Below are 15,404 nucleotides of genomic sequence, written 5' to 3'. Positions count from 1 at the left end.
TCTTTAAGATGCGCTTTTGTTCCAGCTGACCTCATGTGATCAAAGTCTTTAGAGTCGAAGTCTAATCTGTAACTTCTGTTCAAATGTTTAATATTCTCAATGTCAATATTGTATTTGTCTGCCAGGTTCGCCAACCTCTGATGCACCTTGCCCACTTCTTTAGTAATCTTGGGGCACACATACCTCAACTCTGCTTCTGTGTACGACTCTAATCTGTTTACCCCTATTGTCCCTTCCACTAGTTCAGCAGCTTCCACGCCCAGTCCTACAAAATTCAGGTACTCATCTTTCTCAGACCTTTCTGGCTTCTCTGCAGTTACTGTAGTCTTTTGTGAAGTATAGGTCTTTTCTAACCACTCATTTAACTGTTGTACTGTAAAACCTTGCAGTGAAATATTCCCTGCATGTATCATTGGCGACTGTGAAGCATTCGTACTTATTGTCTGTGGGGTTAGCACACCTAGCCCTGGCTGCCTCATTGCTTCCAACGGTGCTTCAGCCGGGCCAAGGTCTAGAAAAGACCTTGGTCTTTTGACTGAATGCTCTCCCGGGCCATTAAGTGGGGAGTTCCTATGGACCCTCCTCTTATTGCATCCTGGGTCATTACTCTCTGATCACACATGCCAGGCTTACCTTGCGCATATAATGGCACCGGTGGACCAACAGTAATTGGTAACGATATGGCAGCAGGTGTCTGGCCTGGTCCAAAACACCGCAGAGCAGCAACTCTCAGAGTTTGATTCTCTGAAGCTGGAGCAGGTACTAATGGAGGTCCTGCTGCTAGATTATACCCTGGTATCAGCTGTTGCTGCAGCTGGGGCAGCAACTGTGGAGTTGGCTCAAGCTGCACTAACCTTGATTTTGTATATATCGGGTCAGGTGGCACTATCAGATTTGTAGTAGTCTCTAGTACTGGGATGTCGGGATAGATTCTCTGTATCTGCGGGGGAGGTTGCAACTTTATCTGCATGTCTGGTGCAGTGGGTACACTGACACCATTCTGTATGAAACCCGTATCACTAGTCTGTACTGTATTGGTAACTCCCTTCTCCTGCGTCTGGTTCCCAGGACCAGCACTAGTGCTCGGGACATTGTCGTCTACTGCATGAGGTGGCGGGCGATCATGCAATAACTGATTAAGAAACTCTTCATCGTCTGAGTCATCTTCGTCTACCCGAGACCTCTTAGTCTCTTTGGGCTTATTAGAGTCCTTGTCTGTCTTACAGGTGGCTTTCTTCCCCTGCGTCTCGTCTCCCTGTGCTATTGCTGGAAACAATTTTAGTCCGTCAACTATTCCCTGTCTCCACATTTTGCTCTCATTGTCCCATCTAGCCTCAGCTAAAGTCTTTTCTGCCCTTCTCATTCTCCTTTCGAATTTCTGCAGTCTCTGTTTAATAGCCATTAAATCACAGACTGCTAATGCCTCGTACTGGGCTGGCCTCGGAAGTGGTTTTTGTACACTTAACATCCACCTCAAATTTTCCAAAATTCTCGTATTGAACGTTCCGTGTTCCGGAAACGCTAAACATCCCTCCTTCTCTGTGAGTTTGCGCCACTGTTTCATCCATAAGCAAGGCGCGACACCCTTTTCCTCCATGACTATATAAGCTAGAGTACCCTCAGGCGGTGTAGGCTCCCCTTCACTCGCCATAATGTATGCATCTCCTTTCAGAGCGCTCCTAAAAGCCTTAATAAAGTTCATCTTTGCGTCTTTTCTTTTGTTTGTATTTAATCAGAAAGTGCCTTTAATTCCCAGGACACTCTTCACCCACCTTTCTCAACCTATTGCCTCTCATGGACGGCAGCCAATCCGTGCGCGACCCCTCTCGGCAACTGACCTATCTCAGCGCGGCACCACTGACGCCACACTCACACACTGCAGCTGACAAAGTCTTGCAGCTTGTCCGCCCCTCATTGGATTCACACCAAACTAATGCAACAGTTTGCAAGTACCTTTAACAACAACAACAACAACTCAAATTTGCCGGTTTACTACAGGAAGGTTACACAATCACTTCAGAACTTTACAGAGATTTCAGTTGAAGCCTCGGCCGTTACTCACTCCTTCTCAGTTCCCGCATACGCAAGCAGAATTTTACCCGCAAATCCTACTCTCGACTTGTCAATGGTTTGTCCTAGTGCACTTTAGAACTTGCCAAAACTCCATCAAAGATTTCACACATACAATTTGACTCAAACTCGACTTGTCAACCACGCCCGATTGACCTATTAAACTGCACAAATTACAACATAAACCCAAGTGTCTTCTACACTTGTCAATATACTCCGGAGTCTTAGACCACGACGGGTCCGTACATGAACAACCAACCACGTGGATAATTTTTCGAGCACAAAGCGCCACACTCATATGAAGTTCGCCGACTTCCCTACTCTCATACTGTGGAGTACACCCACTCCTACTAAAACAACATCACCTGGCCTAAAGACACACAAATTTCACAAATCACCTGCAAGATGCATAAGCTTAGCAAGCGCAAATCCTACACCACACATGCTAAGACGCAGAGAACATCCCCAACTCACTTAGGCAGGCTCCGAGATCCCGGGAAAGTCATGGTGAATTTGGAAACACATCATATCTCCAATTTGCATTGTCTCAGAAAAACAATTTAAACAATAATACTCCGTCCTAGGACCCCAAAGGGCAAAACCGTCGCTCTGGTACCAGAACTGTTAACGCGTCCCTTTATGATAATTTATTACACATCAGGACTCGTTTTAGGCCAATGAATCTTTTGACCCAGTTGAGAGACACCTTAGGACGAGATAACTAATCAATATGTCAATCAATACGTCAATAATATCATCAATATTTATCACAACAATACATTTCACTTTAGTCAAAGTCATTAATCAATTCAAAGACACTACCATGACCTTACAGTCATGAATAACCACACCAGTTTAGTAGAATGTTATTAGTTTTATTCCCTATTAGTTACAATTCTAATAGTAGATCTGTTAGTCTCAAAACTAAGAAACATAATAGCATAGTCACGATATGGCAACTTTGATAATATTTCACTAAGGCAAAAATCACGAATATCAAAATACAACACAGCGTAAACATAGATCAATTTAGCAGAGTGTCAATAACGCATTGATTCAACAAAGCATACATTCAGTCGTTTGTCTATTTGCGTCAGTTTAGTGAACTCCTGTCCTAACCACTGATTAACATTAGCATGTTGGGCTTCACGCAAAACAATTTAGAACACCAATTTGGAAAACATCTAGCTATGGTCTCTGTCAAAAGTAAGCAGTTGGTACCTAGAAAGGAAAAGCAAACAGACAAATCACAATATCATTGTCATAGTTACCCTCCAAGGTTTAGGTCAGCACTCAGGTTCACTCTTCGTCTTCAGGACATCAGTCTAATCGCCATCAGTCAGAATTCAGCTCCAGGGCAAAAGGGCACTTCCCTCATAAGGAGGTAAAGTGTAAAATGGGCAATCTAAGGACCAGGATGGTTTAAGCAAACCAATAAGTAACCAAACAGAGTGACAAAGTTTCTGGATAAAATCAATAGCATTCACTACCTAATTCTAAATGGCTCCCCGTGTCATGGGTTTTTATCCCTTTTTCGTTGTACATTCCCCTAAAATTTCATTGGACACTGGTTATACCCCACTATCTTTATCCAATTGGAAAATGTATTATGTCATTAATCTTTCACCCCATATTATTTTACAGACATTTCATTGGTCCACATGATTGACGTCTTCAGAGGTATCACGTCCGGTATGATTTCATCCTTTTGTAATTCTTTGTACATCTTTTGGTCAGTAGCTCCATCGTCTTCATCGGTTTAAACGACTTTGTACATTACATTAATCTACACTGTTGCATTTTATCGAATATTTCTACAAGCAATGTGCATTTTCATGAGAACGGATCTACTATGGTTACATTCAGCTTCTAGTTTGAAGAAAACAAGGGGTCATGTTCTTTTGCGAGTCAGCACACTACAATATAGGAAAAATACGTATAATATGAGAGCCAAGCAGCTAAGCTCCGGCTCATGCTAACTTAGGGCCTACAAGGATTTCAGCACGAATTCAATAACGCAATCATTAATAATTAGTACAAAACCACACTCTAATAACATATTCTATTAAAATTAGTCATTTCTATTAGTTCTCGTATACATTGGCGGCCACTCCCCGTGGTCACATTTCAGGTGCACGTTTAAACAAAATACATTAATACAATTACTTAAGCGGCATTATCATACACTAGTTCATAAGCATTTCATGTTAATATAGATTATATCAACTACGCTATCTCAGCTGCAATGCCCAGACGGGAGGAGGGGCCATCCCATGCTGTAACAGGAGGAAGCATGAACGTGCGTGAACGTAGTGTCATGGCCAACAAAAGTGTTCTCTTAATGAAATTGCCTTGGAGGGAACTAAGCATACAAAGGAGGGACGTTTAGAAAAATGCACCAATAAAAAGGAAGCATTTAAGACAAGCAAACAAAGAATGAATGGCAATAGTGGGCCTGGTTAAAGCCCATAGACTGAATACAGCATGTCCTGTGCATGTGCACTGCCTAGGCTTGACCTAAAAAGTACATACACAAGTTGTTATCTACAAGTTTTTCTATCCTCCAAAATTCTTTTAAAGAAAAATGTGTAAAAAAATGTGATACTTTCTCTTTCAGGCTGAAAATGTAATTTTTCAAATGATTAGTTACTTTTTATCCTAAAAAACAGAGCTTCCTTTCATTTCTATACCCCTTCGTAATTTATTCAGAAGAAATTAATTTGACCAAAATAAAATCCTGCCCATGGGTCTCTTGACTACCAAGGGGGTTGGGGGCCATAGGGGCTGCGGGCTCACTTTTAGGAACAGATCCACGGAGGATGGGTGAATGGATGAGATCCCCTTCCCCTCCCTCTAGTGGTGGCTGAACAGGGGCCTGTGTGTGGCACAAGGTTTATTGGGGAGATGTGTGCTGCTACAGTGTGGAGGCATACATATGACACAGCAACAGAACAGAACATTCCACCGCATACACTAAAATAATATAACAGAAAGCTAATAAAATAGATGGAATGTTCTGAATCCTCTTGATGGGAGCGAAATGGAGTGGATGCGCCCAAGATAGAGCAAAGGAAGACAAATGGAAGAAGAGGACGCAGAGAAAGATGTGAGAGGAAGAGTGTAGCAAACCGCAAAAGGCATGGAAGAGCATGGTGAGGCAAAGGAGAACACAGGCTGTGAAAAACACTAGTGGAAAAAGAGGGAAAATAGAGATAGAGAGGAGATAGCAGTAGAAAGGAGTGATGGGGAGAGGTGAGAAAGAAATATTCGAGTGAAGTGCAAAAGTGAGAGACTAGGAAACGGTGAGAGGTGAACAGGGGTAAGGAAAAGGTCAATAAGATCAAGAGGAAGGTTGAAAGCAATTACGAGGGAGTAGAATGAGGAGCACAGAAAAGGAAGGGAGAAAAGATACGATGAGAGAAAAAGGTAGGTAGGGAATTAAATGCAGAGAAGAGAGGAAGTGTGAGTGGAATAAGGGAAAAGTGATGCAGGAAAAGGACAAGGAAGATAGGAAGGAGAGAAGGAAGAACTGGAAGGAAGAAATGGGAATGAAAATAAAGTAACAGAGGGAAAGAGGAAAAGAGGGGATTGAGAAAAGAAGGCAAAAAAGGAGGTGGGCAGAGAGAAGCAAACATGAATCAGAGGAAGGGCGGCAAGAAAGACCAGAGGGAGGAGGGGCCATCACACGCTGTAAGAGGAAGAAGCATGAACATAGTGTGATGGCCAACAAAAAATGTTCTCTTAGCGAAATTGCCTGGGAGGGAACTAAGCACACAGAGGACGGGACATTTAGAAAAATGCACCAATAAAAAGGAAGCATTTACAAGAAGTGCATGAAGAACGAGTGGGAATAGTGGGTGTGGTAAAAGTCCATAGGCTGAATACAGCATGTCTTGCAGATAGTGCATGTGCGTTCCTGGGTTCGACCAAAATATGAGACGAATTCAAGTCTGAGCTAAGCTGTGCATTCTTATAACGGCTGGAAGTGTGTGTAATGCTAAAATGCGTCTTCTTCAATAAGGCACATTCTGGGATCAAGAAAATCGAAGGTGGCTTTTAACAAACATTCACCAAGTACCCTGTTGATAAGAGCCATTTCAATCATGTACACAAACACAATAACATACACACACACACACACACAAATGGATGCACACATAAAGATGCATACACAGTCTCTGCCTCCACCTCAAAACCTGCTGCCTCACCTCTCAAAAAAAGGAAGTGACTCAATGGGACAAATCAGCCTCACACTACTAAGTGAGTGAAAGACATTTTTATTGTTTTTCATCACAGCTTATATAACAATTCACATGTTGCACATTACGGTATAGAGTGTCTTCTGTACTGGATCCATACCAAGGTAAAGTACAGTTATTGTATATATCTGCTCGACTTGACCACCTTACATCGTATATCTATGTCATCTTTTCTGATCCAGCATACAGGTTAATCATTTTTCCATAACATGCACAACTTCAATAATTGCTTATGTTTCCACTAATAACCAATAACATTCCCTACCCCCACCCTCCATGAACTTGGCTTCGAAGTCTGGTGTGATGGCACAGATGTAATACTGTCTAACGTTAGCTCTTCGTTATGTGTCATGTATTTATGACATGGATCCATGTCAGATGTTGGTCTAGTAGCTTTTCTTTGTTTATATCTTGTGGAACTACGCTCTTCTTTTTGTCATACCCTGTGTCTGCTATCTTTATTCAATACCGGAGAATTATAAAAGGCCCAGCATTATATGGTTGGCAATACCCAAGTCCTCACCCACTCCTGTGTCATTTTCATAGGCGGTCTTAAAGGCTTCTAGGAGTGCATCACATTCTAATGCTATTGGGCCCCTTTGTAAACATCTGCTCTCCTCCTGTTGGAGGGTTGCGCTCTCTGCCACGCCCCACTCCCTCACCTCTGTACTCCACTGCATCACCGAGGGCGCAGTTGTTGCTTTCCAGCATATAGTTAAAAAACGCATTGCCAATAGTAAGGCCAAGTCTGCAAAGCGTGACGTCAACTTTTCCCTCCTGGTATGTGGGAAGAGACTGAGCAGGCACACCTCTGCTGTCCGCCAGTCGCCCCTCCCCATCACCTTCTCAAGGATAGTACCAATGTAGTGCCAGTGTTGAGTGATGCTAGGGCAGTTCCATAGCATATGGAGTAGTTCTGCGTTGTCTGCCTTGCATCTTGGCCATGTCGGTGACAACTCTGGGAATAATATGTGTAGCCTATGTGGTGTAAGATATGCTCTATGTAATATGGTGTATTGTATGAATTTAAATCAAGTATTATGGGATACTTGTTTTGGATATGTCAGTATGTAAGAACACTTTGTGTCCGAGAGTTCTCTACCCATATCCTCCAACCATTTGGTTCTCAGGATAGTGAGGGGCTTGTGTAAATGCACCCTGAGGCCCTTATAAAGCCATCTAATTAAGAGTCTCCCATGTCCCATAGTGTGCATTGTGTAAATGAAATTATGTGTTGGGGGTTCAATTCCATCCGGTGCCCAGTGGTCCCTTATATAGCATATTATATTCACATATAGTAGAAATAATGATGTGGGCAAGTTGTGCTCATGAGTGAAGTCTGTATGTGTAAGTAATAGGCTGTCCTTGAACAGCGCCCCAATAGTATCCACTTCCTCTGTCCACACCTGTATTCTTCCTTGGGACAGTATTCCGACATTCGTGGGGAGACCTAGCAGTGGGATGTTTGAGGCATAAGGAATTGTGTTGGTAGTGTATCTGAGGGTAAGCTTCCAGTATTGTAGGACCTCTTGTAGTAGGAGCGGCAGATCTTCTGGGGGGCGGAATCCAGGACATATCAGACAATGGAGTCGACCTCTGTTGAGCATGGATTGCGTAAATTCTATTTCATGTAAACTGCGTCCAGCTAACCAGTATGCCAGATACTGCAGGTGTCCCGCTATACAGTAGGCTTTGAAATCTGGGGCTCCCATACATCCTTGGTCTGCAGTCATCTGCAGCTTCTCTAAGCTTATCCGGCATCTACCTGTCCCCCATATAAGGTCTGATAGAATAGAATGTAGTGTTTTAAAATAGGCAGTAGGGACCATTACCGGCAGGTACATGAAATAGTACATAATGCGAGGTAACATCACCATCTTTGATAGCGCGACCCGGCCCACGATGGACAGTGGCAGCGTTATCCAGAACCGGACCTGCGACCTGAGCAAAGCTATCACTCTCTGCAGATTGTCTTCTAATAAATTGGCTGGGGTTCTATATATGTGAATTCCAAGGTATCTGAAGGTGTTCTCCGTTATTTGTATTGGTGTGCTACCAAAAGTAAGGGTTTCTCCTACATCCGTCTTACTAAATACGAATGCTATTGATTTGCTATAGTTTATCTCTAGTCCAGACAAGGGAGCGAAATCTACAAATACCTGTGCAGCTGACTTTAGGTTCTGGCCCACATCTTTCGTATACAACACAATATCATTGGCATACAGAGATACGAGTGCATTGTGGTACTTATCCCAATACCCCATATCTCAGCGCCCTCCTGAAGTCACTGTCCCAGAGGCACAAATAGAAGGGGAGACAATGGGCACCCCTGCCTAGTGCCCCGAAAATTGGGGTAGGAGTCTGATATGTTCTTTCCGGTGCGTGCCCTTGCTGTGAGACAGGCGTATAATAGTTGCACCCATTGTATATATTCCTTAGGGAACCTCATATCGTGCAAGCACCACAAACATATAATCCCAGTCTAATGTATCAAATGCCTGGCGAAGGTCTAGGGACAGGCAACCTACTTGAGGATATCTCTCTCCCACATAATCCATAACATGATATAAATTGTGTATATTTAGTGACGGATTACGGGTCGATACAAATCCACATTTATCTGTATGTATCAATTTACTTATTAGTGGGAGTAGCCTTTAGCCAGTATTTTGTATTTGGTATCCAATAACGACAGTGGTCTATAAGATGACATATCTGTTACAGGTTTACCAGGTTTTAGCAACGAGGTTACTATGGCCTGCTTTGTCATGTCGGGGAGACGACCAGTGGCCAGTGAAGCCTGGTACAGTTTTTCCAATTGTGGAATCAACCTTGTGCTGTAAATGCAATAGAACTCAGCCAGTAGGCCATCCGATCCCGGCGTTTTATTATGAGCCATACTCTTAAGGGAGTCACTTATTTCCCCTTGCGTTATCTGCGCTCCCAGTACTTGCTTGGCTGTATCGCCAAGCTTTGGCAGGGTGATATTAGATAAAAAGGATCAGAGTTGAGTTTGATCTAGTGCTGGGGGGCAGAATACAAATTTGCATAGTAGTCTCGGAATGCATCATTCATTTCTGCTTGTGGCTTATCTCGGTAAATTGCGGAGTGAGGTTGTGTAGGATAGGGGTGTGAGGTGGCTCGTCCTTTATTAGATGTGCTAGGAGTGTGCCTGCCTTGTCTTCTTCACTGTGTGCTTGTTCCCTGTATTTTGCATAGTCCACCACTTGCATCCACTCAAGGAGTTCTGCGTGCTCGGCCCTGGTATCCTGCAGCATCTGGGCATGAGAGGCATGAAGCACAGCCTCCGCTTACAGTTTGCCCAAACTGTCCTCGACACGTCCCAATTCCCTCGTAATCACCGTTCAGGCACCCACAGTCACCCCCATTACTGTCCCTCTGATCACTACCTTGAATGCTTCCCACTCTACCAACAGGGAGGAAGCGGTCCCCGCATTGTCAGTGAAGACGTTGGTTATTGCTTGTGCTATTTCCTCCTTTAATACTGTGTCTTCAAGGAGCAGTGGTTGTAACCGCCACGTAGGAATCGGTGTGGGTGCCCTTCCGCATGCCACTGTCAGTTCCAGTGGGTTGTGATCTGACAGTGTTTTCCCTAAATAAGTGGTGTGGATCATAGGGGTCTGTAGTGTGGCAGTGCATAGTATACGATCTAGTTGTATGTGTACTTTATGCAGATAAGAGTAAAAGGAATATTCCAACAGCCCCTCATTTCCTGCCCGCCATATGTCTATGATCGCCCAGCCCTGTATCCATCTTTGTAGTGCCTCTGCCTGCCTCTGTGCATTTGTGCCTGCCAAAGGAGGAGTGGACCGGTCATGGGAAGTGTCTCGTAGAGCATTATAATCGCCCCCTAGCAGGTAGGGCAGGATTGCCCCTTGTGATAAGACATTCAAAAAGTTTTACAGGAAGGCATCTTGTTCAGTGTTTGGGGCATAAATGCTCCCCAGTACTACAGGCTCTCCATCTAAAGTAGCCCTTTTCAAAGTGTACCTGCCATCTCTGTCTACTCTAGTATCTATTACTTCGAAAGGGATGCCATTGCGTATCCATATAGCCGCTCCGCAAGCAAATACAGGTGTGGAATAACTATCCTCTCCATTTTTTGGGTAATTTAACTGGCTCATGGCTGATTAGGTGCATTTCCTGTAGATATACTATATATGCTTTACGATAGTTTAATTGGGCTAATATTCTGTGTCTTTTATTGATAAAGCCCGTCCCGCGTACATTCCAAGTGATAATGTTGTAATTACGTGTGGACAACATGATATGTTACTAGCGTTCTACTCTCCCTCCAGTTCCACACAGTTCTGCCATGCCCATTTATTCTATTTGTACTGATGGTGTTGATGTCGTAACAGTAATACAGTAAACATTTCCCCAAACTGCGTCCAGTTCTGGGCTGAGCCGGAACTTACTCAGCTGAACCTGTAAATAACAACAATAAAGAAACCATTTTGTGACCATTATATGAACAAGCCTATGCAATGGGGGTTGTGTGAGATAGAAACTATATGTGTCTCTCTTGTGATTGACAATGTATTTCACCTAGTATACTGATCACAGCTTTCGACCGACCGGGCCCACTACTCAGTAAAGGCAATACATCTTCCATAGGAGGGAGGGCCCCATTTACCAACGGGGGTCTGCAATTTACTAATCATACTAACACAACACTTTCACGGCTAGTTCTACCTCCTTGTGCTAGTTGCACCTTTGTCCACACAAAGACGCAGTGATTCATATTAGTTCCCCTCTGTTCTGCATCATTCTCTGATCAGAGCAGGTGACCTTCATTTGTCAGCACATCTCTCCATTTGCCCCCCGGTGGCAGTGGATCGGGCACTCATGACCCTGCATCAGATGGATTACAACTTGCGTGCTATCTGGGGGGTGATCAAAGGGAATAACGCTATACTGCCCTCCGAGTCGGACACTACAGTGCCATCTTCTGAGGAAGCAATGCTGGGCGGAGGAGATCCGTCTCTCTGTATTGAGTATGCTGTTTATATTGGTGCTCTCTGACTTTCCAACATTTGCGAAAGTGTTGGTTCCATGTTCCTTCGCACTTGGCGATGCCAGTTGTGTCCTTCCCCAAGTGGGTTTTGGGTCTGTCATGGTGGTGGGGTGTCCAGATGTTCCTTGTGTCCCGACTGCTGGAATGTCTTGTCTAACCAGTCACGTACTTGTTCAGGTGTATCAAAAAATTTAGTTTTTTGGTTGTGCGTGATACGTAACCGGGCCGGGAACATGAGGGTGTAGGATAGCCTCTCAGCTCAGAGTCATTTCTTTACAGCCTGGAAGGAGGCCTTGCGCTTCTGGACCATCAATGTGTAATCTGGATACAGAGACACCCGAGCATTATCTACTATGATAGGGTCTGCCTCTCGTGCCGCCCTGAGAAGGGCATCATGATCCCCGTAGTTTAACACTCGGGCCACAATGGATCGGGCCGGCGCCCCGGGTGGGGGTCTCCTTCCAGGGACTCGGTGTGCTCTCTCCATCATGAAATGAGCTGATAATCCAGTGGTCGCTATAGATTTCAGCCATGTCTCCACGTAGTGTGTGGCATCTCGCCCCTCCGTACCCTCCGGAAGGCCAATTATAAGGACGTTGTTGCGGCACGACCTTCCCTCCGCATCGTCAACTCTCTCCTGAAGGGTTTCTACTTGCTTTTGTAGTTGTTGAATCGCATTGTCGCTATCTTTTTGGCTGGGCAGGAGGATGGCGACATCGGTCTCCGTTTGTTTTACTCTGTGTGCCAATTTCCTCTGGTTGTCTTTTAGAATGCCAAGTTCAGCAGTGATAGAACCCAGTCTTTGTTCTATTGCCAACCGGGATTCTCGAATTTCCTTCAGGATGACGTCCAATTTATCTAGTGGGGGGTCCATTGTGGTGGCCGGTACACAGCTCTCCAGCATCGATGCTCCTGCACTGTCCAGGTGCTTCCCTTTTGTGCGGCCCATTCTTGTATACCTGTGTGGTCTTAGTACAGGCTATTGGATTTGTTCTTGTCTGTATTCTCACCTTCTCAATCCCCTATAGACTCCACTCCCCCGCAGTACAGCCCGTGCAACATTCAGGGCTCAATATTTAGTTCAGAAGAGGGGAAAGGGAGGGATCGCTAAGTAGCTCGCTATCCCCTCGGGGTGAGCGGGGGGCACCCCAATGACTCCTTCCAGGCAGCCCCCAAGCCCCTGGACTCTCCTCCTGAGCTGGTGGACTACACCATCTAGCAATGCCCCAAGGGGGGCTTATGATCTGGTGGGGCCTAGGTGTTCACGTCGTTTTATGCTGCCATGCTTCCCCCATTGCTCGCTCCTCCCCTGAGGCTCAGAGGACAAGGCCGTGCTGCATTTTAGGCCTCTGGGGACGCTGCTGCGCACACTGCAGCCAGACGCAGCTGTTGGCAATTCCTGCCACCCAGCAAGAGAGCTCGTCCCTGGGACCGGACCTGCGCGCCACTCCGCTTCGCTCCCAGGGAGGAGGGAGGCCTCTAAGTCCAGGCCCCTCCTGGACGCTCCTGCACCTGGCTGCACTCACGCTTGGCCTCTCACGCTCAGCTTCAACCAACCTCAGTGTCCCGATCCGTCTCCATGCAAGGGGAGCCGCTGGCTCAAGGCGAGTCCGGCCCACTCCTAGGCCCGGCTCACTGTATCTCTCGGCTGCGCTGTCACCATGTTGCACCAGGTCAAATCTCCTCGCCGTATGCCACCCTTCTCGGTCACACTCGCATTGCGCCCCTTTCTGTGTCAAACGGCCCTGTTCTGGCACAGATAATTTATGTTTGGCGGGCCTGAGTCGGGAGCTCTGCAATCAAATGTCCGCCATCTTTGGCGGTTAGCCACACACCCCCTACTACTAAGTGAGTGAGTACTATATGTTAGTGAGGGATGAAGAGAATGAGTGCCATGGGCAAGTGGGTTTGTGAGTGATTGAGCACAGTGAGTGAGTAGTATGAGATGATGAGGTAGTCAGTACAATTGAGCTTGTCAGTGAGTGGTATGAGTTATCAAGAGGGAATAGTGTCAGTGAGTGAATGAGAAAATAGTAAGGGAGTGCTTTCAGTCAGTTAATTTTTGGTTGAGTGTGGAGTGACAGTGAGTAAGCTTGTAGATGAGTGGGTTCTGTTAGTGAGTACGTTTTTTAGTGACTGAAGGGTGTGTGTTAGGGAGGGACGCAGTACTTTTAGTGAGTAAACTTCTGGGCAAGTAATTACTGTCAGCAAATATGCTCGTGGGCAAATGGCTACTGTCAGTAAGTGAGCGCATGGGTCAGTAGGCTCTGTCAGCCGTCGAACTTGTGAGGGAGTGGGATGAGGTAACCAAGGAGTGAGCTTTGTGGGCCTCAACATTTAAAAGCTGTGCTACCATTCAATGGTTGTTCTCTTCTGCCTCACTGGAACATAAAAAGTCAGAAAAGGAAGCTGGTCCCCAAGCGAACAACATGAAAGATAGATAGATAGATAGATAGATAGATAGATAGATAGATAGATAGATAGATAGATAGATAGATAGATAGATAGATAGATAGAAAGATATATAGATAGATAGATAGATAGATAGATAGATAGATAGATAGATAGATAGATAGATAGATAGATAGATAGATAGATAGATTACACGGCAACTGAAAGCTTTATTGCATCCCTATGCGTTAGTGCCTGTCAGTGGCCTGTCTTGCTCTCAGTGACTGTGCACCTCCAAACCCCTACTTTCTCCCCTCTACCCTAGCAAGCTGCCAGGCAAGTACTTTTCAAAAAAATTGGAGTGAATAGACTGATAAGTAGCCTGTAACTAGTGCAGAGCAGGCCGGCATAGCTGCCAAATTTCCAAGGTCCATGGGTGATTAGTTAGTTCAGTCCGAGTTTGTTGTAGAATTCTTGGACTTGCAGCCCTGGTTTTAAACTGGGTGAAATAAGACTACGAGTTCCAGAAGTCTAAGAGAATACCAGGATTGACCGAACTAATCGCACATGGACATGGAAATTTGGAAGCTAGGGGCTGGGTACCTCTTCCATACATGCCAATGATAGAGCGCCCGACCGTAAAAATTTACCTGTTACCGGGCGCGTTTTGGAGGTCGATGAAACTTTTGACCAAGTGGGGCTCTCTTCACCCGAGAGTAATCAATTAATCAAATCAATAATCAATAACGGACGTAGGCAATACCTTGATCAACATAACACGTCACAATTAATCCAGAAAACATTTCGGCGAACCATGACCTTTCGGTCATGAATAACCACACCAGTTTATTAAAAGTTAATGAATTTATTTCCCTATATTAACAAAGCTAGCACGATATAAATATGTCTCAACACTAAATGATATATGTAAATGAACATTAATAGCTGTCCATAACGGCGAAAAAGATGCAATCTATGCAGCATTTGAATAACAATGCATTCAATGATAGCAACGCAAACCACTAAAATGATAATCTGTAATTGGCTAATTGCGTACATTAGTCAGCATAACAAGGTCTCAAATTGCATCGTGCAACAAATGAATCCTCATCTAACCTCAAATTAGCATCTGCATGTGGGACTTCATGCAAAAACAGTTTAGTAACATTAATTTGGAAAAACTCCTAACTCGGGTCCTTATCAAAAATCTGCAGTTGGTACCTAAAAAGAAAACACAATGCAATTGTACATTTTATCCTTTCATATTTACCAAATTCAAGCAGCATTCAAGGAAGTCTTCGTCTCACAGGTACCAGATTCGATCAGCATGGGACGGGGTCAAAAGGGGCAGGGTGGACGGGGCAATTGCCTCGCAGCGGCAATATTAAAAGGACAAACTACTACTTTATGCAAAGGGGCAAATCAAAGTTAAAGTCTCTAGGGTGAGAATTACTTAAAGTCTCTTTCTCTCGATTAGAGAAAGCATCAAGGTGTCATTCAAAATGGCGTCGAACATCAATTGGCATCATAGAAGATGGCAAAGTGACGTGTCGGCAAGATGGGCCATAATGGCTGCTTTCTTCAGGTTTAAATAAACAACAGTTCAAATCCAGTAGGGTCTTCCATTGGAGGGTTCATAGGTTGGC

The sequence above is a fragment of the Pleurodeles waltl genome, chromosome 7 (assembly GCF_031143425.1).
Source record: "Pleurodeles waltl isolate 20211129_DDA chromosome 7, aPleWal1.hap1.20221129, whole genome shotgun sequence".
NCBI classification, from domain to species: domain Eukaryota; kingdom Metazoa; phylum Chordata; class Amphibia; order Caudata; family Salamandridae; genus Pleurodeles; species Pleurodeles waltl.
This window is presented reverse-complemented; position numbering follows the sequence as displayed.